This window comes from Salvelinus fontinalis, chromosome 24 (genome assembly GCF_029448725.1).
Source record: "Salvelinus fontinalis isolate EN_2023a chromosome 24, ASM2944872v1, whole genome shotgun sequence".
Taxonomy (NCBI): Eukaryota; Metazoa; Chordata; class Actinopteri; order Salmoniformes; family Salmonidae; genus Salvelinus; species Salvelinus fontinalis.
In genome coordinates, this window is record NC_074688.1 from 25,868,578 (window position 1) to 25,893,840 (window position 25,263).

At 43.2% G+C, this 25,263-nt stretch overlaps 1 pseudogene; it reads right to left on the reverse strand.

The window, feature by feature from the left end:
• LOC129822504 (uncharacterized) overlaps positions 1-25,263 on the reverse strand; it is an 86,883-nt pseudogene that overhangs the window by 6,693 nt on the left and 54,927 nt on the right.

Here is a 25,263-nt window from a genome sequence, read left to right on the forward strand (position 1 = left end):
GCATTGTGTGTAGGAAGACAAATGATAGGTGCAGGTTGGCCAGCCCTCTAGGGAGAGAGGGAGTGTTGCTTATAGAGAGAGTGTAGGTTAGAGGCTAAACTATAATGGCTTCGGCCTCAGGGGAACAGATGCTTACATGTTAGGGATGGCTGAGTGCCTTCAGTCTACAGGTCCCTTTGGCATTACATGCTGGTCCAACAGAGCCGGTCAAAACAGGGCTTCAGTCTGCAGGGGAGAATGTCCCCAGACTCGCCAGCTGTAGTTTCAAATGTTCACAGTCAGATCGAGATTCAACGATTCGAGTTGCTGAAATTGCAGTCAATTAAATGTAGTGTTACAGGTCCCAGTTTTTGGACTGGTGCAGCAGATAATAGTTATCGTAACACAGGATAAATAATGAAACAGGAGAACGTGTCTTCTCTTTCAAAGGTTCTCTCAATTATTTTATTCAACGTTTGCACTTGAGTAAATTTTGAATAAAATAATTGAGATTATTTTCATTGTATTTCAATGTTTTCTTTTGTTTTCTTTAAAGTGTATTTAGTGATCTGTCTCATAAATCCCTGACGTATTCACATCCTCAAATTCTTTACATTTATACCGCAAACACATTTACTCTTAACTTTAATTCACCTGTTTGGGTTATAATTATGTGGTTGACTGTTGCCCACTATAGCCCCATAGGAGACTGTAAAACATGAAAGCCTTTATAACTCATTAGAAGTTACTTTATACCATGCTCAAAATACATTTAACCAGTATAAGAAGAGGGCTAATAGAAAGACAAGACTATTGCAACTGACATTAATGCTAATTATTGGAAAATGATTGAACAAGCTAGCATAACCGAAGCTAGCAACCAACTAACCGGAGCTAGCAACCAACTAGCCGCAGCTAGCCAAAAGCTAACCGCTTTTCTAACATTTAAAGTACAACAATTACAAAGTTCTTAAACGTCACAGTTACAACCTTAAATTCTCTAAACCCTTGGGATATTGTCAGGAGTGTCTTTTTCAAAAATATCAAGAGTTAACAATTCGTTTTTTGCTAGCAAGAGCAATTAAGTTGAAAATATCTACAAAATGGTGTTTTAATGCAGGTGATTTCTTTGATTGGTTTGTGTGTGCACAAATGCATGTGAGCATGTTTGTTAGTCCGTGTATGTGTGCGTGTGTGCATTTTTTGTTAGTGTGTGCATGTCTTCGTGAGATGGAGAAGGTGGGCTAGGTTGATGGTCACTTCTATTCAGATTACCAAAGGTGTGCATCAACCCTGGTGAGATTGGAATGGTTTTGTGGTTGTTTCACTTCATTTCTCTAAGTGATATATGCGATGTGTCATCCTGAACTCATTTTAGCAACGCATTGCTATTTAGCATATGGAACAATTTGTTGAAACTAAGTATAATAATAAACATAAGAATTATTATTATGGACTACCACTATCATGGTTTATGAAGAAGTCCTAAGTGTGTTGATATGATTGTATATTTGTTTTTGTAAAGATTACTCAGGCCTTTAACAGATAAGTGTGTTTATGTGCGGTCTGTGTATGTGTTCATTCATCTAAGTTGTCTCCATAGTAATATAGAGCCTATAGCCAGCTTTCTCACCATCCTTAAGTCCTCAGAACCAATTTGTAGATTCCATCTAAAGTTAGCCCATAGAGTTCAAGGAGAGCGTATGACTAGAATCCTTAGTTAGAATGTTTGTGTGTGTTATGGTACACACACACACACACACACACACACACACACATCATGTTTTTATCTCAGACTAAAATGCAGTCCCACTCTCCTCTGAGTTGTTGAGTTTGTTTACCATACATTTTTAAAGACAGATTTAGCTTTAAACTGGCACCCTCCCACACACTGCCTTTAGAAAACCTGCTGCGCCACGGTTTATATTTCATTTAGTCAACAACAACAGTGTGATTTGGAAACCCACCCAACTTTGAGAAAACATATGGCCCACTCTAGGCAGGCACAGGTTTGGTCCCGAAAAAGGTATTATAATCAAGTATATCCTTAGGCTAGCTAGGCTACATTCAAATATTCACACAAGTATACAACTTTAAATACATGCTGAATACATTGCTTTATTCTAGGTAGAATGCTAGTGTAGACATTATGTGTCTCTGACTTCAGCCAGCCAGGCACAGAAAGGGACAGGCCTGGATAGGACAGGAGGCAGGGTAGCTGAATGAGCCTGGTGATGCCAACATTGTCACATCCATTCCTGCCCTGGCTTCAGAATCAGAACCCATCCTCAGAATGTTTTGTACCCTCAGAACAGAACATCAGAGTTCCATCCAGACCCAACCGTTCCCTTCCTTTATTATCCAACAACACAAAGCATATGGGGGATGATCAGAATGGCTGCTTGGCCAGGACTTCATAAGGACAGATGGAAAGTAAATGTGCTTGGGTTTGTTCAAACCATTTTGTAGCCCAGTTCCCATTTGGGGGACGATTAAGGAGAGTTGAGTGGAGATCTAAATTTGTAGCGATAATGCTGGCTCCCTATAAAGCCATAAACGTTTATGAATATGGTGTTTTTGGATTTCAAAATATAGGGACCAGTTAATGTATTATACCCATGGGTTGATTTTGTTACTCAGCAGATTCATAGTTACTATAAAACCTATTTTTCATTCAAATATGGAGGGGGGGGGCTGTTGAAGAATGGTGTCTTTGACATTTTTCACTGTGTTTGGCAAGGTGGCATCCTCATTCATTCTCAGGCTGCCATTGGTGCACACAAGTGCATACTCAGCCTGAGATGGAGGGGTGTTGAGGCAGTACCAGAGCCCTGAGGCATACCCCATTCTGCACACCGCCATTGGGCCTGCGTTGACGACACACTGTCTAATGCCCGTGTATGCACGCGTTCTGAAGCCAGGTCTTTGATGCTTGTGTCAATGACATTTATTAAGGGGATACATTAAGGCCTTTACTTTGGCAAAAGAGGGTCTACATAACAATTACTGATTTTTTACCCTATCATTGCAAATAACACTATTCTTGTCTTTGAATAGAATAGCTTGTGGGAGTTCATGCTTGTGCATGAGTGTGTGCACAATATACATACAAGTGTGTGTGTGTGTGTGTGTGTGTGTGTGTGTGTGTGTGTGTGTGTGTGTGTGTGTGTGTGTGTGTGTGTGTGTGTGTGTGTGTGTGTGTATTAGCATCACAGGGGGAGAACTCTGGGCTCTCAGTCAAGCAAACAGATTTGAAGGGAACGGGAGCCAAATTGAAAGCTGCCCTCTGCCAAAGAGGAAATTGCTGGAAATGACAGCAACAACCCAAAACGCATGAGAACACTGACACCAATGGAGACCCTAACAGAATTCGGTGCCACTTGGTGTCTGAGTGTGGGAGTGGTGGAGTTGGGGACACTTTCAGTCCGTAAATATTTTCTTCATTTTCTTTCTGAACTCGAAGTTTCAAAATCACATAATCTAACACTCAAATGATAATCTGATGCTCTAATGATGACCGCGGGTGATACTACAAAATTATTTAGGATCACACCGTCCACCTTGCACTGCACTCTGCTGCATTTTCCAATCAGAGCTGCCATCTGGGAACATTCATTATTTGGCAGCAGGAAACTAATGATATTAGAGCCTGGTGAGATCAACAAAATCTAGGACGGGATTCAATCCGATCGCTGCTTGTTGAAAATGCAGTTTTGAAGGTAATTTCCTATTGAGCCGACATCTGCAGCATTTCCCCCGGGAACATTGCTTTAAAAGCAGCATTGTCGACAACCCACAATCGGGCCTTAGCTGTGCCTGTAATGTTTATTTTAGCTGTTAATATTTAACCTTTATTTTGCCAGGAAGTCCCATTGGTGTCAAAATACCTTGTTTACAAGGGACACTTGTTACAAGGGATTGTTGCTTACAAAATACATACTTTGAGATACTTTTGAGACATACAGTACCAGTAAAAAGTTTGGAGACACCTACTCATTCAAGGGTTTTTCTTTATTTTGACTATTTCCTACATTGTAGAATAATAGTGAAGACATCAAAACTATGAAATAACACATATGGAATCATGTAGTAACAAATCATGTAGTAACAAAAAAGTGTGAAACAAATCAAAATATATATATTTTTTTTAATTCTTCAAAGTAAGCACCCATTGCCTTGACAGCTTTGCACATTCTTGGCATTCTCACAACCAGCTTCATGAGGAATTATTTTCCAACAGTCTTGAAGGAGTTCCCACATTTGCTTAGCACTTGTTGGCTCGGTCCAACTCATCCCAAACCATCTCAATTGGGTTGAGGTTGGGTGATTGTGGAGGCCAGGTCATCTGATGCAGGACTCAATCACTCTCCTTCTTAGTCAAATAGCCCTTACACAGCCTGGAGGTGTGTTTTGGGTTATTGTCCTGTTGAAAAACAAATGATAGTTCCACTAAGCGCAAACCAGATGGGATGGCGTATCGCTGCAGAATGCTGTGGTAGCCATGCTGGTTAAGTGTGCCTTGAATTCTATATAAAATCACAGACAGTGTCACCTGCAAAGCACCATCACACCTCCTCCTCCATGCTTCACGTAGGAACCATACATGCAGAGATCATCCGTTCACCTACTCTGCATCTCACAAAGACATGGCGGTTGGAACCAAGAATGTCAAATTTTGTCACGCCCTGGCCATAGAGAGGCTTTTATTCTCTATTTTGGTTAGGCCAGGGTGCGACTACGGTTGGGCATTCTAGTTTCTTTATTTCTATGTTTTCTGTTTCTATGTTTTGGCCGGGTTTGGTTCCCAATCAGGGACAGCTGTCTATCGTTGTCTCTGATTGGGAATCATACTTAGGCAGCCTGTTTTTCCACCTTAGTTGTGGGTAGTTGTCTTCGTTAATGCATGTATAGCCTTACTGAGCTTCACGTTCGTTTTTGTTGGCAACGTTTAAAAGAAAGGAAAATGTACGCTCGCCACCCTGCCCTTTGGACTTATCAGATCAAAGGACAGATTTCGACCAGTCTAATGTCCATTGCTCGTGTTTCTTGGCCCATGCAAGTCTCTTCTTCTTATTGGTGTCCTTTGGTAGTGGTTTCTTTGTAGCAATTCAACCATGAAGGCCTGATTCACACAGTCTCCTCTGAACAGTTGATGTTGAGTTGTGTCTGTTACTTGAACTCTGTGAAGACAGTTTCATTATAGCGCTTGCTGGTTTTTGCAACTGTACTTGAAGAAACTTTCAAAGTTCTTGAAATTTTCTTGGCTCACCGTGTCTTAAAGTAATGATGTATTGTTGTTTCTCTTAGCTTATTTGAGCTGTTCTTGCCATAAAATGGACTTAGGCCTATCTTCTGTTTACCACCCCTGCCTTGTCACAACACAACTGATTGTCTTAAATGTATTAAGGAATGAAATTCGACAAATTAACTTTTAACAAGGCACACCTGTAATGCATTTCAATTAAGTGTGCAAAGCTGTCAAAGGCAAAGGGTGGCTACTTTGAAGAATATCAAATATCAAATATATTTTGATTTGTTTAACACTTTTGGGGTTACTACATGATTCCATGTGTTATTTCTTAGTTTGTCTTCACTATTATTCTACAATGTAGAAAATAGTAAAAATAAAGAAAAACCCTTTAATGAGTAGGTGTGTCCAAAGTTGACTGGTACTGTATATTGAGAGCTCAGTTCTTCGACTCTGCTCATCCATTGTTGTCAATAAGCATCTAGCAGGCTGTAGTCGTCATTTTCTCAGTTTTGACCCTGAGTGTTCAGCAAGCAGTATAGTGTGTTGACTGGGGTCAGGCTTCACATGGTGGCATGGCACACAACAAGGGGATGGCCTTGATTAGTCTTAATGCTAATCCTCTTGTTAACTGAGAGGAGTCAATTAACCAAATGACCACCGTTTGAAAGAGGCGCCAAACGTCTTCGTCTCAGGCATATACATTTTTTTTTTGAACAGGGGATTTGCATTTTAACAGCATAATGAACTCAGACTAATGACTTGCAGTCCAAATAAATAATTGATAAATATATATTCCTTCTTAATAGTAAGCAGAGGAATGCGGGGTACCATACTCATTAGTACAGATGTGATAATTGTATGTTCTTGGTTTCTGTCAGTCACATGTGGGAGAGTGAACCTATGCAGGGGTGCGCCATGTTCTCTTTTAAAACATAATGGTTGCGTGTGTGTTCTGTAAATGTTTATAGTCCCAAAGGACAATCCGTTTGCAGCAATTATAATTTCTACACATCATAGGAGGACAGGCTAGTTGTAATGGCTGGAATGTAATAAATAGAACGGTATCAAACACAAAATATATGGAAACCAATGAGCCTGTCCTCCTATTGCTCCTCCCACCAGCCTCCTCTGGCACACATGTGTGTTAATTATCCCATTATGGGTGCATGTCTGTGTCTCTTTTTCTGTTTGTGTGTGTGTGTACAGATTTAGTATGTGTTTTGGTATTATGTTTCCCACAGGCGTGTTCTCAGGCAAGGAGCCAGCAGCTTTCTCAGCTGAATCACACCACTGATTTAGATACATCACACCAACGTAGAAATAAAGAGCTTGTTTCTGATGCCACAGTGAGAGGTGGGTTTCTGATGCCACAGTGAGAGGTGGGTTTCTGATGCCACAGTGAGAGGTGGGTTTCTGATGCCACAGTGAGAGGTGGGTTTCTGATGCCACAGTGAGAGGTGGGTTTCTGATGCCACAGTGAGAGGTGGGTTTCTGATGCCACAGTGAGAGGTGGGTTTCTGACGCCACAGTGAGAGGTGGGTTTCTGACGCCACAGTGAGAGGTGGGTTTCTGACGCCACAGTGAGAGGTGGGTTTCTGACGCCACAGTGAGAGGTGGGTTTCTGACGCCACAGTGAGAGGTGGGTTTCTGACGCCACAGTGAGAGGTGAGTTTGACGCCACAGTGAGAGGTGGGTTTCTGACGCCACAGTGAGAGGTGGGTTTCTGACGCCACAGTGAGAGGTGGGTTTCTGACGCCACAGTGAGAGGTGGGTTTCTGATGCCACAGTGAGAGGCTACAGTGAGAGGTGGGTTTCTGACGCCACAGTGAGAGGTGGGTTTCTGACGCCACAGTGAGAGGTGGGTTTCTGACGCCACAGTGAGAGGTGGGTTTCTGACGCCACAGTGAGAGGTGGGTTTCTGACGCCACAGTGAGAGGTGGGTTTCTGACGCCACAGTGAGAGGTGGGTTTCTGACGCCACAGTGAGAGGTGGGTTTCTGACGCCACAGTGAGAGGTGGGTTTCTGACGCCACAGTGAGAGGTGGGTTTCTGACGCCACAGTGAGAGGCTACAGTGAGAGGTGGGTTTCTGACGCCACAGTGAGAGGTGAGTTTGACGCCACAGTGAGAGGTGGGTTTCTGATGCCACAGTGAGAGGCTACAGTGAGAGGTGGGTTTCTGATGCCACAGTGAGAGGTGGGTTTCTGACGCCACAGTGAGAGGTGGGTTTCTGACGCCACAGTGAGAGGCTACAGTGAGAGGTGGGTTTCTGACGCCACAGTGAGAGGTGGGTTTCTGACTCCACAGTGAGAGGTGGGTTTGAGACACCACAGTGACAGGTGGGTTTCTGATGCCACAGTGAGAGGCTACAGTGAGAGGTGGGCTTCTGACGCCACAGTGAGAGGTGGGTTTCTGACGCCACAGTGAGAGGTGGGTTTCTGATGCCACAGTGACAGGTGGGTTTCTGATGCCACAGTGACAGGTGGGTTTCTGATGCCACAGTGAGAGGCTACAGTGAGAGGTGGGTTTCTGACACCACAGTGAGAGGTGGGTTTCTGACGCCACAGTGAGAGGTGGGTTTGGGTGCCAGCTTTGCATCCCCATGCTGTTCTCAGATTGCAGAACCAACAGACCTGTCAGTTTCCATGTAACATTGTTCTCAGATTCCAGAACCAACAGACCTGTCAGTGTCCAGGTTACAGTGGTCTAAGCAAATAGGCTCTCAGCCATAGAACCAAAGAATCAGGTGTGGTGCGTTTTCACACTGAGCTAAAATTGAATAAGAAGCATCACAATTACAAGTTTTGCAAGGTTGCAGAATTGGTATGCATGTGAGTGTATAGTAAGACACAGTGGGTTATGGGGACGTGAAGGTGTGAACTGTGTATTCTGCACGTTTAATGCTTACCAGCCTCTAGTCTGACACACTTCATGACCTCTCACTCACTCAGAGCGGGTTGAACTACGCTCTGCCGTGAATTGATTTTAATGCATAAGTGGGCTCTACTGAGGGGTTACTACACTGCTCAAAAAAATAAAGGGAACACTTAAACAACACAATGTAACTCCCAGTCAATCACACTTCTGTGAAATCAAACTGTCCACTTAGGAAGCAACACTGATTGACAATAAATTTCACATGCTGTTGTGCAAATGGAATAGACAAAAGGTGGAAATTACAGGCAATTAGCAAGACACCCCCAAAAAAGGAGTGATTCTGCAGGTGGTGACCACAGACCACTTCTCAGTTCCTATGCTTCCTGGCTGATGTTTTGGTCACTGTGTCTTACTATACACTCACACTGGTGGACCAAGTTGTTAATCTAACAATTCAGCCTGAATGTATTGTTGGATGTACTATGTTACCTAATGGTCTCGTCTGTTGGCTAATTGTTTTATTTCACCTTTATTTAACCAGGTAGGCCAGTTGAGAACAAGTTCTCATTTACAACTGCGACCTAGCCAAGATAAAGCAAAGCAGTGCAACAAAACACAGAGTTACACGTGGGATAAACAAACGTACAGTCAATAACACAATAGAAAAAAATATATATATACAGTGTGTGCAAATGTAGTAAGATTAGGGAGGTAAGGCAATAAATAGGCCATAGTGGCCAAATAATTACAATTTAGCATTAACCCTGGAGTGATGGATGTGCAGATGATGTGGAAGTAGAGATACTGAGGTGCAAAAATAAATACTTTGGGGAATGAGGTAGTTGAGTGGGCTATTTACAGATGGGCTGTGTACAGGTGCAGTGATCGGTAAGCTGCTCTGACAGTTGATGCTTAAAGTTCGTGAGGGAGATAAGTCTCCAGCTTCAATGATTAATTGGGTTAGGCTAAAGTGCAATGCAGTCAGGTGGGTCATCAGCTGTTGCAGCAACAGCAAGATTCTACGCACAAAACCAAGCGAATTGATGATAATGGTGTGACGTAAGATATTGCTCTTAAAAAATGTGTCAATTGTCAACATCACGGCTCCTTTGATCTGTTGATGGTTTCATCTTTCTTTTTGACAAATGTTTAGATTTTTTTTGTACAATTGCTTTGTTCATTTCTGAGTCAAATTTTTGGGAAGGAAAACATTCAGTGAATACAGAACATTCTGATAGCTCCCAAAGCGTGTTTCTGGGTTTCATAATGAGGTGTTGAAAGGGGTTGCATTGTATGCCACTTTGCCTTCTCCCAAACCCTGATCTCAGAAGAATTTGGTCACTAGGTTGTGTCGTAGTAAGTACTGTCCCATATCAAGTAGGTCCCATTTGTCTGTCCCCTGATGGTGGAAATAGGGCAACGTTTACATGTTCCACTCAGTTACCTCCCTCTGCCCAGCTAATGGAAATCATTTTATAGTTTTTAGTCACTGCGCTGCAACCGGCTCGCTGTTGTCGAATCTCAGCTCCTCTAAGAACTAGGATATACACTGAAAATGACACAAACCTCAGAAATGCAGGTATTTTTAGACACTTCAGTAACTTTAGGTATGGTGGATATAACAATGAGTGTAAAAATGTAAAATAATCCACTTATGTGCTCTCCATTTTAGCTATTAGGAAACTATCCGAACCATCAGCACCTATCTAGCCATGGTTATATTGACCATGAGCAGCGCCTAATATTTTAATGCTGTCCCCTCAATATAGTGATCCTGCAAATATAAACAGTGCATCACAGTACAGCACACACAAGCTCCAAATAATGCCTGCATTAACCTGGCATAAACTCAAAATATTATAATAATTCCTGAATCTTTTCTTCCAAAGAGCGAAAATTGAGGTAGGCTATTACATCAGCGCATGCAGCATGGCATAAATGTTGATGAATGTGTCTGTGTTGGAAATCCCTGGGGTTTGACCTCTCTAATGCACTATCAACTCAGGTTTATAGTAAACCTTGACATCTGCACAACAATAATGTAAATCCTAAAGGGGACCATTTTCTTAACTCCTAAACTGTATGGAGGATTCCTCAGTTCCAAATCCATACATTTACTCTGTCCCTTGACACAATAGCTTCCCCCTCAGATCCATACATTTACTCTGTGGCTTGATGCTATGACTAAACACAATTGAAATATCTTTGCAGGTAACATAGGCTCTCACTGATTGGCCGAACGATCCATTTCAACAGTGTTGGCGTCAGACCTGATGATGCAGCCTGCCTGGCACCGTGTCTGATGGCCAATGTCTCATGGTGCTGTTGGAATGGCAAGAAGATCTTGTGTCGGCATCTCTAAATCATCTCTGGAACAACATATGTCCTCAGCTGTTGTCAGGTGTTTTGGGAGGGATCCACAGCTCATGCCTGCTTGACATGATAATGGCTGACCCTGGCTGTGACCCCACTTTCGGGGGGGAATGGGATATTCCCAAAAAAACACTGTATTTCCAATTCACACATGCGTATAATACACACTTGTACGTGTGAAACAGGACAAATATAAATACACACCAAATTATTGTATTATTATGCACACAAGCCCACATGAGATGAGCCTTCTGAGTCAGCTGGTGGAGAGATTGAGCTGAGAGCTAACGGAAGGTATGAAAAGTGTGGGGGATTTTCATTAACACATGTGTGTGTGTGTATGTGTGGATGAGGAGAGCAGGTGATCACAGCTTCCCCATAGCAGGAGGTGAAGAAGCAAAGTTCAAGGAGAGAAGCAGATGTTGCACTGACTGAGCTGTAATAATTGCTGAGAGAGTGAATGATGGGAGAAGCAACGGAGTCAGTGTGTGTGTAAATCCTAAACCCAGGACACAGCGTTGGATCAAAGTGTGTGACAAACAGTTACACATGTAACTTATCAGGCTGAAGCATGCTCCCGGTTTTGAAATGAGAAGGGTGTGGGGTTTTTTGAGAGGGGAAGGAGGGCCCCTCCCATTCTGACGGCCTTGTTCAGAGTTTACAGGAGATAGTGGCCTATCTTGCGTAGCTTCCTCTTCACATCTTCCTCCTCTCCTTCAGGGGAGGTGAGTCTAAAGGAGAAGATGCGATAAAGAGCAGGAGAAAGGGGCCATCGTATTGTACCTCTAGCATAAGACAATTACTGTACTGCCAAAGGAAGAGATTAGGTAATAGAATATAATAGGCCAGAAATTATGCTTCAATGTTGGTGGTATAAATGTCTTATTGCACATTGATGAGAAAATTACCTGTGTGCTTTTCTTTGCTTTGAGGATGTTTCATTTTGGAGTTTAAAGCCTAACAGCACTGGACAGCATAGCTGTGAGAAGTAAATATGCGATTTTACAGGCTCAACAGTTTACCCCGACGTCCATTGAACTAAACTGTATCATGCCTCATGGATATTGCAGTGAATTCAGTCAGTTGTATGATGTTGTTAAGCATCCCATTCAAGGGAACACCCAGAAAATATCAATGGGCATCTGATCGCATCTAGAAGACCAACTGAAAAAGGCATCAAGAGGGCCTCCCGAGTGGCGCAGCGGTCTAAGGCACTGCATCGCGTTCGATCCTGGACTGTGTTGCAGGCGACCGGGAAACCCATGAGGCGATGCAAAATTGTCCCAGCGTCGTCCGGGTAAGGGGAGGGTTTGGCCGCCTGGGATGTCCTTGTCCCATCGGGCTCTAATGACTCCATGTGGCGGCCGTGCACATGCACATTGACTTCGGTTGCCAGCTGTACAGTGTTTCCTCCGACACATTGGTGTGGCTGGCTTCTGGGTTAAGTGGGCAGTGTGTCAAGAAGCAGTGCGGCTTGGCGGTTGTGTTTCGGTGCATGCATGGCTCTCTTCGCCTCTCCTGAGACTGTCCAGGAGTTGCAGCGATGAGACAAGACTAACTACCAATTGGATATCACAAAATTGGGGTGAAAGGAATAAAAAAAAAATACCCTAAAAAAATCTAAAAAGAAAAAGGCATGAAGACAAACCAACTATCCATACCACATGCTGGCCAGACAAGGCCGCTCAAAAAAAAAAATTCAATGTAACCTTTATTTAACTAGGCAAGTCAGTTAAGAACAAATTCTTATTTATAATGACAGCTTACAGATGAACAGTGGGTTAACTGCCTTGTTCAGGGGCAGAATGACAGATTTACACCTTGTCAGCTCGGGGATTCGATCCAGCAACCTTTCGGTTACTGGCCCAACGCTCTGACCACTAGGCAACCTGCAGCCTCAAGAGTCTGGGTTCTCACACAGTTTCATTTTTAGTTCACTTCAAATCAAGGCGACCTTTGTCTTGCTTTCAGTCTTTTCCTTCAAGCCTCTACGCTTAGGTCACCGAGACAATGGCAATCTCCACAGCACTACAAAGAACAAAGCTTAAGATTGCAATGTGTAACTTTTTGGGGGACCTGACAAAATGTACATAGAAATGTGAGTTATAGATCTGTGATTGTCATTGAAAGCAAGTCTAAGAAGCGTTAGATCTGGTCTATGTGCGCTAATTCTATGCTTCCCGTTCTTAAGTTTTGTATCTTTTATTTTAGGTTTTGTAGACCAGCTTCAAACAGCTGAAAATGCTATATTTTTGTTTACTGAAAGGATATTTCACAGCGGTTTAGATTGTGCAATAATCTACACTATACATTGCTTGTTTGTCACAAACAAGAAATTAGGCAAACTATTAGAATTTTAGCAACCAGGAAATGGCGTAGCATTCTCTGCATATCGCACCTTTAACAGTATTGAATTAAATAACGGCAGGGGCCCCAGACCAGCATGTGTCACTATGACAACTGCAGATAGATCAAATGATGATGGTGGTGCAACAAGGGAACGGATCAGCCTTCCTCCTCACATCACATTAATACTTCATCAGCCTAATTACTACGCCATGGTCAATGTACTGTAGTGCGTCTCCCTGCCATTCAGATGAATTACACACACACACACAATGTATGTGTCCCAATTGGAACCCTATTCCCTATATAGTGAACTACGGGCCCTGAACAAAAACATTAGGCCCTACAATATAAAGGGAATAGGGTGCCACTTGGGACACATGTGGTGGGAGATCACTCAACAATGACTAATGGTACAGCGTTTGGCGTGCGGCGAGATTAATCTGGGATGTCATGAAAAAGCCATCAGATCGGACTCAGTTGTTCAGATAATTCCCTTTTTATATATCGGCCATTTTCTCTTAGCACTTCAGTTCTTATGAAGGTCACATCTAAACAGCGCCAACTGACCGTTATCAGAGGAGGATAAACCCCATCAGTAAATTGAGTCGTGCAGCAAAAAATGCACATGACTGGGTATGACATGCTCACACTTCATTAAACCTGTATTCATTGGGAGTTTCGCCATTATTGTCATTAAATATTCTTCATTGTCATACTGCAGGGAATATAAGGGGGAGCTGTATTGTATTTCTGAGGTATTTAACCACATGTTGTGTGTTTTCTATGCCCCCTATATGAGTTAAATTGCAGTAGAGTCAGTCAGTGGTTGGTGTGCTTTCACACAAACATCGTAATGAGGAGAGCAAATGTGAGTCTGGTCATTAAGTGGTTCTACTCCCTATATACAGTGGGGAGAACAAGTATTTGATACACTACATGCTTTGTAAGTAGGAAAACCTGCAAAATCGGCAGAGGTCTGTAATTTGTATCATAGGTACACTTCAACTGTGAGAGACGGAATCTAAAACAAAAATCCAGAACATCACATTGTATGATTTTTAAGTAATTCATTTGCATTTTATTGCATGACATAAGTATTTGATCACTACAACCAGTAAGAATTATGGCTCTCACAGACCTGTTAGTTTTTCTTTAAGAAGCCCCCGTTCTCCACTCATTACCTGTATTAACTGCACCTGTTTGAACTCGTTACCTGTATAAAAGACACCTGTCCACACACTCAATCAAACAGACTCCAACCTCTCCACAATGGCCAAGACCAGAGAGCTGTGTAAGGACATCAGGGATAAAATTGTAGACCTGCACAAGGCTAGGATGGGCTACAGGACAATAGGCAAGCAGCTTGGTGAGAAGGCAACGACTGTTGGCGCAATTATTAGAAAATGGAAGAAGTTCAAGATGGCGGTCAATAACCCTCGGTCTGGGGCTCCATGCAAGATCTCACCTCGTGGGGCATCAATGATCATGAGGAAGGTGAGGGATCAGCCCAGAACTACACGGCAGGACCTGGCCAATGACCTGAAGAGAGCTGGGACCACAGTCTCAAAGAAAACCATTAGTAACACACTACGCCGTCATGGATTAAAATCCTGCAGGGCACGCAAGGTCCCCCTGCTCAAGCCAGCGCATGTCCAGGCCCGTCTGAAGTTTACCAATGACCATCTGGATGATCCAGAGGAGGAATGGGTGAAGGTCATGTGGTCTGATGAGACAAAAATAGAGCTTTTTGGTTTAAACTCCACTCGCCGTGTTTGGAGGAAGAAGAAGGATGAGTACAACCCCAAGAACACCATCCCAACCGTGAAGCATGGAGGTGGAAACATCATTCTTTGGGGATGCTTATCTGCAAAGGGGACAGGACGACTGCACCGTATTGAGGGGAGGAAGGATGGGGCCATGTATCGCGAGATCTTGGCCAACAACCTCCTTCCCTCAGTAAGAGCATTGAAGATGGGTCGTGGCTGGGTTTTCCAGCATGACAACGACCCAAAACACACAGCCAGGGCAACTAAGGAGTGGCTCCGTAAGAAGTATCTCAAGGTCCTGGAGTGGCCTAGCCAGTCTCCAGACCTGAACCCAATAGAAAATCTTTGGAGGGAGCTGAAAGACCGTATTGCCCAGCGACAGCCCCGAAACCTGAAGGATCTGGAGAAGGTCTGTATGGAGGAGTGGGCCAAAATCCCTGCTGCAGTGTGTGCAAACCTGGTCAGGAACTACAGGAAACATATGATCTCTGTAATTGCAAACAAAGGTTTCTGTACCAAGTATTAAGTTCTGCTTTTCTGATGTATCAAATACTTATGTCATGCAATAAAATGCAAATTCATTACTTAAAAATCATATAATGTGATTTTCTGGAGTTTTGTTTTAGATTCCGTCTCTCACAGTTGAAGTGTACCTATGATAAAAATTACAGACCTCTACATGCTTTGTAAGTAGAAAAACCTGCAAAAATCAGCAGTGTATCAAATACTTGTTCTCCCCACTGTACATAACATAGCACTGTTAGAGAGAGGAAGAGAGAGAGAAGAGGGGGAAAGAGACAGGCAAGTGAGGCGAGGATAGAGACACTACCAAAGAGGGTTTTCCAAGAAATGACTTGATTAGACTGCACTCCACAAGGAGCTCTGAATTCTAGATATTGTTGTTTTTAATAGCTCCTGCCATGGAACAAGAATGAGGGTGGAGGAATGGAGGGGGCAGAGATGGATTGGATGGAAGAGTCACCACCTACCTTGACCTCAATGAAGTCAGGTTGTCCCAGTGAGCTCTGAGTAGGCCTTCTGTTTGTCTACAGTCCACGTCTTCATCAGAGTCAGTTTGCACACTGTCCTGTCGAGAGACAGACAGAGACTTCCTAACCTCCTACCAAATGTATGAACATAGAGACACATATTTCCCTCAGATTGCACAGACCCACAAAGAATTTCAAAATAAACCCAATTCTGATAAACTCCCATGTATGGGTGAAATACCAGTGTGCCATCACAGCAGCAAGATGTGTGACCTATTGCCACAAGAAAAGGGCAACCAGTGAAAAAGAAACACAAATGTAAATACAACCCATATTTATTTAACTTCCCTTTTGTACTTTAACTATTTGCACATAATATGACATTTGAAATGTCTTTATTATTTTGGAACTTATGCGAGTGTACATTTTTTATTTCACTTTTGTTTATTATCTACTTCACTTGCTTTGGCAATGTTAACATGTTTTCCATGCCAATAAAGCCCTTAAATTGAATTGAAAAAATTGAGAGAGAGAAAGAGGGTGGGGGGAGGAGAGGGAGAGAGGGAGTTGCACAACTGAATGCATTCAACTAAAATGTGTCTTCCGCATTTAACCCAACCCCTCTGAATCAGTGGGGGGCTGCCTTAATCTCAGGGGCAGAACAACAGATTTGTACCTTGTTGGCTCATGGATTCGATCCAACAACCTTTCGGTTACTGGCCCAACACTCCTACCCACCAGGCTACCTGCCGCCCCATAGTTGATTGACCTTTAGAATGTAATCACTGTTAATTATAAACACAGCACAGTAAAAGCCATGCTCAATTGAGAGTGACAGAATTGGGACGTGTAGAAGAATTAATACATGTATAAATGTCACTCGTCTCTATCCAGATTGTGATGATGCTTCATGCTTCACCCCCATCTGTCTTTCGTGAACGAGGGAGAGTGAGAGAGAGACATGATGCATCCACAAGCTGCACATTTAGAGTATCATTTTGTCGTAAATGCTGTGCAGAGTATTTGAAATGTTACGTTTTTTATAAGATCTCCGCGATTTTGTACACTGTTAAGGTGTTTCCCGAGCTGTTACCCCATATCTGTAGGGTATAATGAGATGGAAAAACCACCCATGGAACTGTCTTGTAAGAGGCCCCTCTATCATTCACCTTTCTGTCGTTTTACGGCTGTCAAACAGGTCAACCCACAGGTGAACCTTCATCACTGTCATCGCCCATAACACCGGTCATCCAGGGGCGAGATACCACCTGCCTAGGTTCCCTGGCATCCTATTAACCTGTGACTGTCAGGAACACACCAACAGGAAATGGAATGGGGGTCGAAATAAATAGGCTAATCCCCATTCCCTGACAAAGGAATGGTTCTCCCCGGACAACCTGCCTCATATTTCACATCTATACTATGTACAGTATTCTTCACACTGCCTTTTTTCTCAAAGTAAATAGGTGAGGGGAGAAAAGGTTGGAGCTAGCAGAATGCACGTAAGTAAATGGCGATGGGAGAGAAGAAAAGAATGGGAACTGGGTACAACACTCCTCCCCTGTTCCTACACTTCTCTCTCTATCTCAATCCATTTCTCTCTCACTATCCTTCTCCCTCTCTCTGAGAAGAGGATAAGTGGTGGCTCTGGCCCCTTCAGCTCAGTGGGCCATGGACAGTTGGGCCATGGTGCCAGGGAGGAAGGCAGGGAGGTGAGGTATTTGCAGCCACCTCCCCCCCAAAGCCAACAGAGTAGCCACATCAGTCCCTCAGCACAGCGATGAGGCCAGGTGAGAGGAGAGCTTAGCAACCAGGGATGGGGGTGGAGCCCACCATGAGAGGAAGCTATGAGCCACACAGAGAAGGGATCATTATGGCCTAACTCACTACTTCCGTTAGTGTCTCTGCTCTTCCCTAGAGAGGCTGTTCAAGACTGGCAGGCAGTCACACCTGTATTTTGGTCATATTTTGAGTCTGGTCGGCAGACAGGTGCTTTGTCTATTATTGATAGTTTGTATATATCATGTAGATATACTGTATATAGAATCGTAGGAATGCACACAAAAAATGTCTGCAACTCCCTTGTTCTTCAGAAGCAACCTTCTTGTAAGCATCCCATGCCTATACACCATGTAAAAGGATACATTGACAACCCCTTCTTCAGCCATCCCTTACTGTATATACCATGTATGTCCGCCAATATTGCACCATCCATCACCACAATGTACAGGTCTACATCATCACAAGTCACTGGGCCAGGGAGAAGGGAAGACGACAAGGAGAGCTAGAGAAAGAAAGAGAGACAGAGAGATTGAGACCTCACTACTCCTAGACAAGAAACTTGACTGGTCTATCCTACTAGCTGCAGAAACCGAACCGAATAAAAACCACTGGGTACAGGTACTAACACTAAGTGATAATAAGTAAACAGTTTATACAGTCTACCAGTAATTTGCTCACTTGACAATAAAAAAACGCTAACCACGACTATTCCTGGTGCATAGTGAATGTTTTTCTGCCATGAAATTTGTTTCATTTAGTGTTAAAAACATTCATAGGTCGTGGATAACGATGAGTTACCCGAATGCAGAGTAAATCACTTTGATAACTGGTGAAACGCCTGACACAGATGGCAATTACAGCAATCCATTAGGCTGCATTTACCACCGATTTACAGTGAAAAGAGGTTCACACATGAAGCTGTAATAAACCTGTCCATTGTCTACAGCAGACTGAACCTCTGAGGGGGGGAAGCTGGCAGGCTGATTGTAGCCAGGAAGTGAAGACATCCCAATAAAACATTTTACAGCCAACATCTATGTTCAAGGTTGTTATGCTACGAGGCCACTGAGTGCAGTTTTTCTTCCACTGCTTTCTAGAAAAGGACTAATGAAGGCGATTGAAATTAGATACGCTGTTAGAGGGAGCGTGTGTGTGTGTGTGTGTGTGTGTGTGTGTGTGTGTGTGTGTGTGTGTATTCACACTATTAGAAGCTTTGAGAGATACACAGATGCACTGGGTATTCTTATAATACTGGGTAAATCAGGCTACCCTGAAAGGATAGGAGGGGAGAGTTGGGTAGGAGACTCATTTTCTAGTTACCACCTTCAACGTAGCAACTTCATGTTGTCATGTAAATTCTCCAAAGAAAGAACACATCCACAGTGTTTGATAAGACTTATAGGAGTGGACTCTACATTTCTTATTATTCCTCGCGTCACTTCTTGGAATTCATTCATTGGGTGACTCAGTCAGAGAAACACAAAAATATGGGGGGAATGAGTGTGTGTGTATGTGTGTGTATGTGTGTGTGGAGAAGGAGAGAATGTTGTGTTGAATGGCTGTGTCTGTCAGACGGTGAGCGAGTGTGTAATAAAAGGCATGATTAAATATAAATAGTTATTCTACGGAACGTCACTATTGATGAAGGCATTGGAGTTCCAACTATTCTATTCAGATGGAAAACATGTGCTGCAAGCAGACTCAAGGTCCTCTTCTGAGAAGTTAGAACAAAAATTCCCCCTCTTCTACTTCTCCAGTGCATCGCAGGGCAGAGTGAACTTCATGAACTGTTTTCAATCAGGATGGCAGACAATGTTTCTCTTCTACTCTGATATGGCAGCAAATGATAACGGACAGAACTTTCTCAAAATATTAAGTCTCTCTGAAACATTTCACAGGGAATATAAGTCTTGGGAGAATAAGAGAGGGTTACTGTAAAACTCGACTCATAAAACAGCCTACATCTGTAGTTCCTTGCATTTTCCAGAGGATACAATGAAATGAAGACGGTTTCAATTCCAGACTTTGCCAGTGACTTTTCAGAGATTCGTTTGGGGGTCACTGTTCATTAAATCAGTCCTAGAGTTGAGTTGAGGTTCCCCAAGAAGCTGAGAAGCTACCTGGCAACAACAAACCATTAAAAGCAGGCTTGGAATGGATTACAAAGAAACACCAAGATTCCCATTCCACTGGTGTGTCTTTGACCATCTAAAAAAGCTTGAGTAGAAAGCTGTAGAGACCACTGCCATTATTTGTCACTCAAAACTCCCCAATGAGGTAAACAGACCTTTCCTACTTTCGTATTGATATTTCTCTCATTTCAAGCACAGGGAAATATATGATATTGAATGGAACCACATTACACTTCAGTACTCCTGGTATTGTATACCATTATAAATCAGGAGGAAATACACATTTCCACTAACCTCAGCCACAATAAAGGATCAGCATACTGATGTATGAAAATATATTATCATCACACTACCATACCTCTCCAACCATCCAGCAAAGTGACATTGCGATGTCTGTGAATGTGAATTTCAGAATTTACATATACACTGACAAAAATATCAACGCAATATGCAAAGTGTTGGTCCTATGTTTCATGAGCTGAAATAAAACACCCCAGAAATGTTCCATATGCACAAAAAGCTTATTTCTCTCAAATGTTATGCACAAATATGTCTATATATCTCTGTTAGTGAGCATTTCTCCTTAGCCAAGATAATCCATCCACCTGACAGGTCTGGCATTTCAAGAAGCTGATTAAACAGCATGATCATTACACAGGTTCACCTTGTGCTGGGGACAATAAAAGGCCACTCTAAAATGTGCAGTTTTATCACACAACACAATGCCACGGGCAATTTTCATGCTGACTGCATGTCCACCAAAGCTGTTGCCAGAGAATTGAATGTTAATTTCTCTACCACAAGCTGCCTTCACCTTCAACATAGTTTTTTGAGAATTTGGCAGTATGTCCAACCGACCTCACAACAGCAAACCTAGTGTAACCACACCAGCCCAGGACCTCCACATCTGGCTTCTTCACCTGCGGGGTGCTGAGAGGGGTTGCTGAGAAGTATTTCTGTCTGTAATAAAGCCCTTGTGGGGAAAAACCCATGATTTGCTGGGCCTGGCTCCCCAGTGGTTGAGCATGGCTGCCAAGTGGCTGGGCCTATGCCCTCCAAGGCAAATCCATTGATTAGGGCCAAATTTATTTATTTCAATTGACTGATTTCCTTATTTAAACTAACTCAGTAAAATCTTTGAAAATGTTGCATGTTGCATTTATATTTTTGTTGAATATATCTGATAGAAATCACAGTGTAGCATATTCCTCTTATGCCAGCCAGTATGTAAAGCTAGTGATACTTCTCATAGAGGGGACAGGGAGAGTGCTACTGTATTCCCTCTCCTCTTTGATTGGTAAAGGAAAACTCCCAGGATGCACTGCGCTCCTTGAGAGTGAAAATACAAGGCATCAGAAGGCGTCCATCATCGCCACACCAACCACTCTTATCTGTTTGGAGTTTCTTTTTTAACTCTCCTGCCTATTAATTTTGAATCGTGGAGATGAGGATTCTCTACTGTTGCCTCGTCAAATTAGGACACTTTCCATGGATAATGATCATGCTATTGGACAGATTTTCATTTTCAACCAAAATCCTATAGTCATTGGCATGCCTTGGCAAGACAGCACAAACAGATCTGGAACCAGGCTAGTCACAGTATAAAACAGCAACATGACTCACATGCAAGGGAAAAAACGGCAACTTACCTACGCATCAAATTGGTCTTTGTTCCCCAATGAACATTGGTTGTATTACAATGTTAGAAAAGTGGAAAATTACCATCCATTGATATCTGCTAGTGGTGTGAAGCCAATTACCGTATAATTGAAGCGCAACAGGCAGATAATGAAAGAGGCTCAATGCTACAATTCATTTGGATAATAAAAAGGCTATAATATTGAATCCCTGAGGTGAGGACACAATAGCAGTCACTCAGCTAATAGAAACAGTACTTATCAGGGCATTTCTATAACAATGATGTTGATGTTTAGATGAACATTCAGTAAAAATTAAGGGTGTGTGTGGTTGGCTTAACACCAACTTAGTCAATTCGTTTTGAGGGGCTGGGGTTGGAGCACTGAGCCTGTGCAAACTGGCGACTAGTATTTATATCATGAACAAGTTTATTTCCATTCCCATTGTCCTTTCCAGCATGGTTCCAACAACTGTTGTGGTGTTGTATCCAGGCCAGCACAGTGTAGTACACCTTACCTTGGCTCGGTTTATCTAAGTAGTGTAGAACGAAGGGTACTAGAGGTACTCACCTTTTCACCCAGAGCCTTGAGACTGTCCAGGAACCTCGGCCAGAAGTCTTTGAAGAGCAGCCGGTCGATCTTTTTCAGACTGCCCTTGGTGCCAGCACCCACACTCACATACAGCTTGGTCACCGGTACCAGACTCTTGGAGGGGAAGAGGTCAGAGAGGAATAAGATACGCGGATGAGAGCGAGAGGGATAGGGGGAAGGAATGGGGAGACAGGGAGAGAAAGAGAAGGGGGGTAGAGAGAGATCTGAGTGAGAGAGATCACAGTGAGAGAGCGAGAGAGAAATCAGTGTTCGGACACAGCAGGCGAGAAACATTTTGGTTTGCGCCGCCTCGCTCTTCCTCTCTTCCTTGAGTTTGGCAGTATGCCAAGACTAGGAAGAAGCTTTGAGTGAAACCAGGATCTGAGGGGTGACCAGTCCTCTTCTGGCTGTGCCAGGTGGAGATTATAAGAGTACATGGCCATTAAGGCCAGTTTGAACATCTTGAAGAACAAACGTTCATAGATGACCAGCAGGGTCAAATAATAATCACAGTGGTTATATAAGGTGCAACAGGTTAACACCTCAGGAGTAAATGTCAGTTGGCTTTTCATAGCCAAACATTCCAAGGTAGAAACAGCAGGTCCAGGACAAGGTAGAAACAGCAGGTCCAGGACAAGGTAGAAACAGCAGGTCCAGGACAAGGCAGAACAGCAGGTCCAGGACAAGGCAGAACAGCAGGTCCAGGACAAGGTAGAAACAGCAGGTCCAGGACAAGGTAGAAACAGCAGGTCCAGGACAAGGCAGAACAGCAGGTCCAGGACAAGGCAGAACAGCAGGTCCAGGACAAGGCAGAACAGCAGAAACTGGAACAGCAGCACAACAAGGTAGCATGTCCGGTGAGCAGGTCAGTGGCCCCATCGAAAGTTACTCCCGGACAGGGCTGAGTATAGCCCACCACCGTACGTGCCCGAGGACAGAAAGGATGGGAGAGCGCGAGCAAACCAGTGACTCAGTCCCCGTAATAGGGTCAGAGGTAGAGAATTGCAGTGGAGAGAGGGGAGCCGGCCAGGCAGAGACAGCAAGGGTGGTTCGTCACTCCAGTGCCTTGGCGTTCACCTTCGCACCCCTGGGAAAGACTATACTCAAATCATAGGACCTACTGAAGAGATGAGTCTTCAGTAAGAACTTAAAGGTTTAGACCGAGTCTACATCTCACATGGACTGGCAAACCATTCCATACATATTTTACTCTACAGGAGAAAGCCCTGCCACCAGCTGTTTGCTAAGAAATTCTAGGAACAATAAGGAGGCCTGCGTCTTGTGACTGTAGTGTGTGTGTAGGCATGTATGGAAAGACCAAAAGCATGGATTAGCTTTACTGCATAAGTCTTGGACAAAAAGTTTCAGATGTTTGCAATGTTACGAAGATGGAAAAAGGCTACTCTTGAAATATTTTTGATATGTTCCTCAAAAGAGAGATCAGGGTCCAGAGTAACAACAAGGTCCTTCACAGTTTTATTTGAAACTACTGTACATCCATCGAGATTCCGAATGACATCACCAAGAGGTAGTATATATAGTGAAAACAATGGAACCTTGAGGATCACCAAAATTTACCATTGATTTGTCAGATGACAAACCATCCACAGAGACGAACTGATATCTTTCCGACAGATAAGATCTAAACCAGGCAAGAACTTGACCGCGTAGACCAGGCTTGGGCAATTATTTTCCATGGAGGGCCACATTAGAATATATTTTTGCCATCGCGGGCCAGAATTAAATTACAGGATTATATATCATGTGTATGACTGTGTTGACAGATATATCTACTGTAAATCACGTCCAGATATGCTAATTATTTTACTGTTTTAACATGCACAGAAATAAACCACATCCATGTTCTCCTTTTGATAGGTATTTTCATTATTAAACATGCAATGAACTCAGATGGAAAAGTACACTTTGCATTCAGCACCACGGACAGAACTCTTGTTAATGGGTATGCACAAAAACACAAGAAAGAGAGAGAGCTGAACATTACATTAAAAACTATCAGTGTGAGGAGTGAAGTCTCTAATGGGCATTGACTAGAGCAGTGAAGTCAGGTATCGTTTCTAACGTCGCTATGTGCAGGATTGCTGAGAGGTGAGAGTCAGTAAGAGATGATTTATTCTTTGACTTGTTTTATTTTTCTATCACTGAAAATGTCTGTGACCCAAACAGTACAAACATCTTCTGAGCAAGACTACTAATCTTAGGAAAGTTTTGTTCATCGAGAGATGCATAGAACATCGTCAGTGACATTGTTTTGAATAGTTCTCCATCACTGCATCAGACTGAAGACCGATACGCTCAAGTTGCAGGTCAGTGGGAGCGTCATCCACAATGAAGGTGAAAAGAGGAAACCAACAGCATGTCATTTTCCAACACTTTGAAATACTCAAAAAAATGGGAGAAAAAAATCACTGTTCAAAGTACGCAGCAGCGTTTACTTCTCCCGCTGGTCATCTGCTAGGGAACAGACTAGTAGTATCGGAAGGTGGGTGAGATTGTTGGCTTCTACTTGGCGGGTCAGGAGGAGTCATTTTTCCTTCAAGGCTTTGACAAGGCTGTACACCCGATGTGCAAAAAGGCTCTTGCCTTATAGTTTGGAATTCAGTTCATTCATGAGGGCCATGATGCCATGACCTGTCCGGATTTGTCATAGACACGAGCTAAAAAACTTTAATGAGCAAGCCTTCCTTCATGAATTGGCCTCTAAAATGGTATAGAATCAACTTGATCCCCTCTGTCGAAGACGCTTGGACCTTCTTTTTTGATATTTTCAGTGGTTTTGTTAACAAACACGCCCAAATGAAGGAAATGAGAATTAAAAAACAGGTTCAGCCCCCGTGACCTTGCAGAGTTACTCCACCTCAAGAATTGCATTTGGTGAAAGGCTCGGCACACGCATACTCAGGCTGACTGGCTCTCATTCAGGCAAATTAGAAATAAGTGCACTCAGGCTATCCAGAAGGCCAAAGTTAGTTACTTTAAGGAGCAGTTCTCTCTCTGTGGGTCTAACACCAAGAAATTCTGGAAAACAGTTAAAGACCTGGAGAATAAAGCCTCCTTCTCACAGCTGCCCATGTCCCTTAAAGTTGATGATGTGGTTGTTACTGACAAGAAGCACATGGCTGAGCTCTTTAATCACCACTTCATTAAGTCAGGATTCATATTTGACTCAGCCATGCCTCCTTGCCCGTCCAACATTTCCTCCTCTCCCACCCCTTTTAATGTGACTATCCCCGATGCATCTCCCTCTTTTCCCCTGCTCTGCTATAAAGCTTCTCCCTGCAGGCAGTCACTGAGTCCGAGGTGCTGAAGGAGCTCCTGAAACTTGATGGTTTAGACCTTTTCGTCTTTAAGGTTGCTGCCCCTATCATTGCCAAGCCTATCTCTGAACTTTTTAACCTGTCTCTCCTTTCTGGGGAGGTTCCCATTACTTGGAAGGCAGCCACGGTGCATCCTTTATTTAAAGGGGGAGATCAAGCTGATCCTAACTGTTATAGGCCTATTTCTATTTTGTCCTGTTT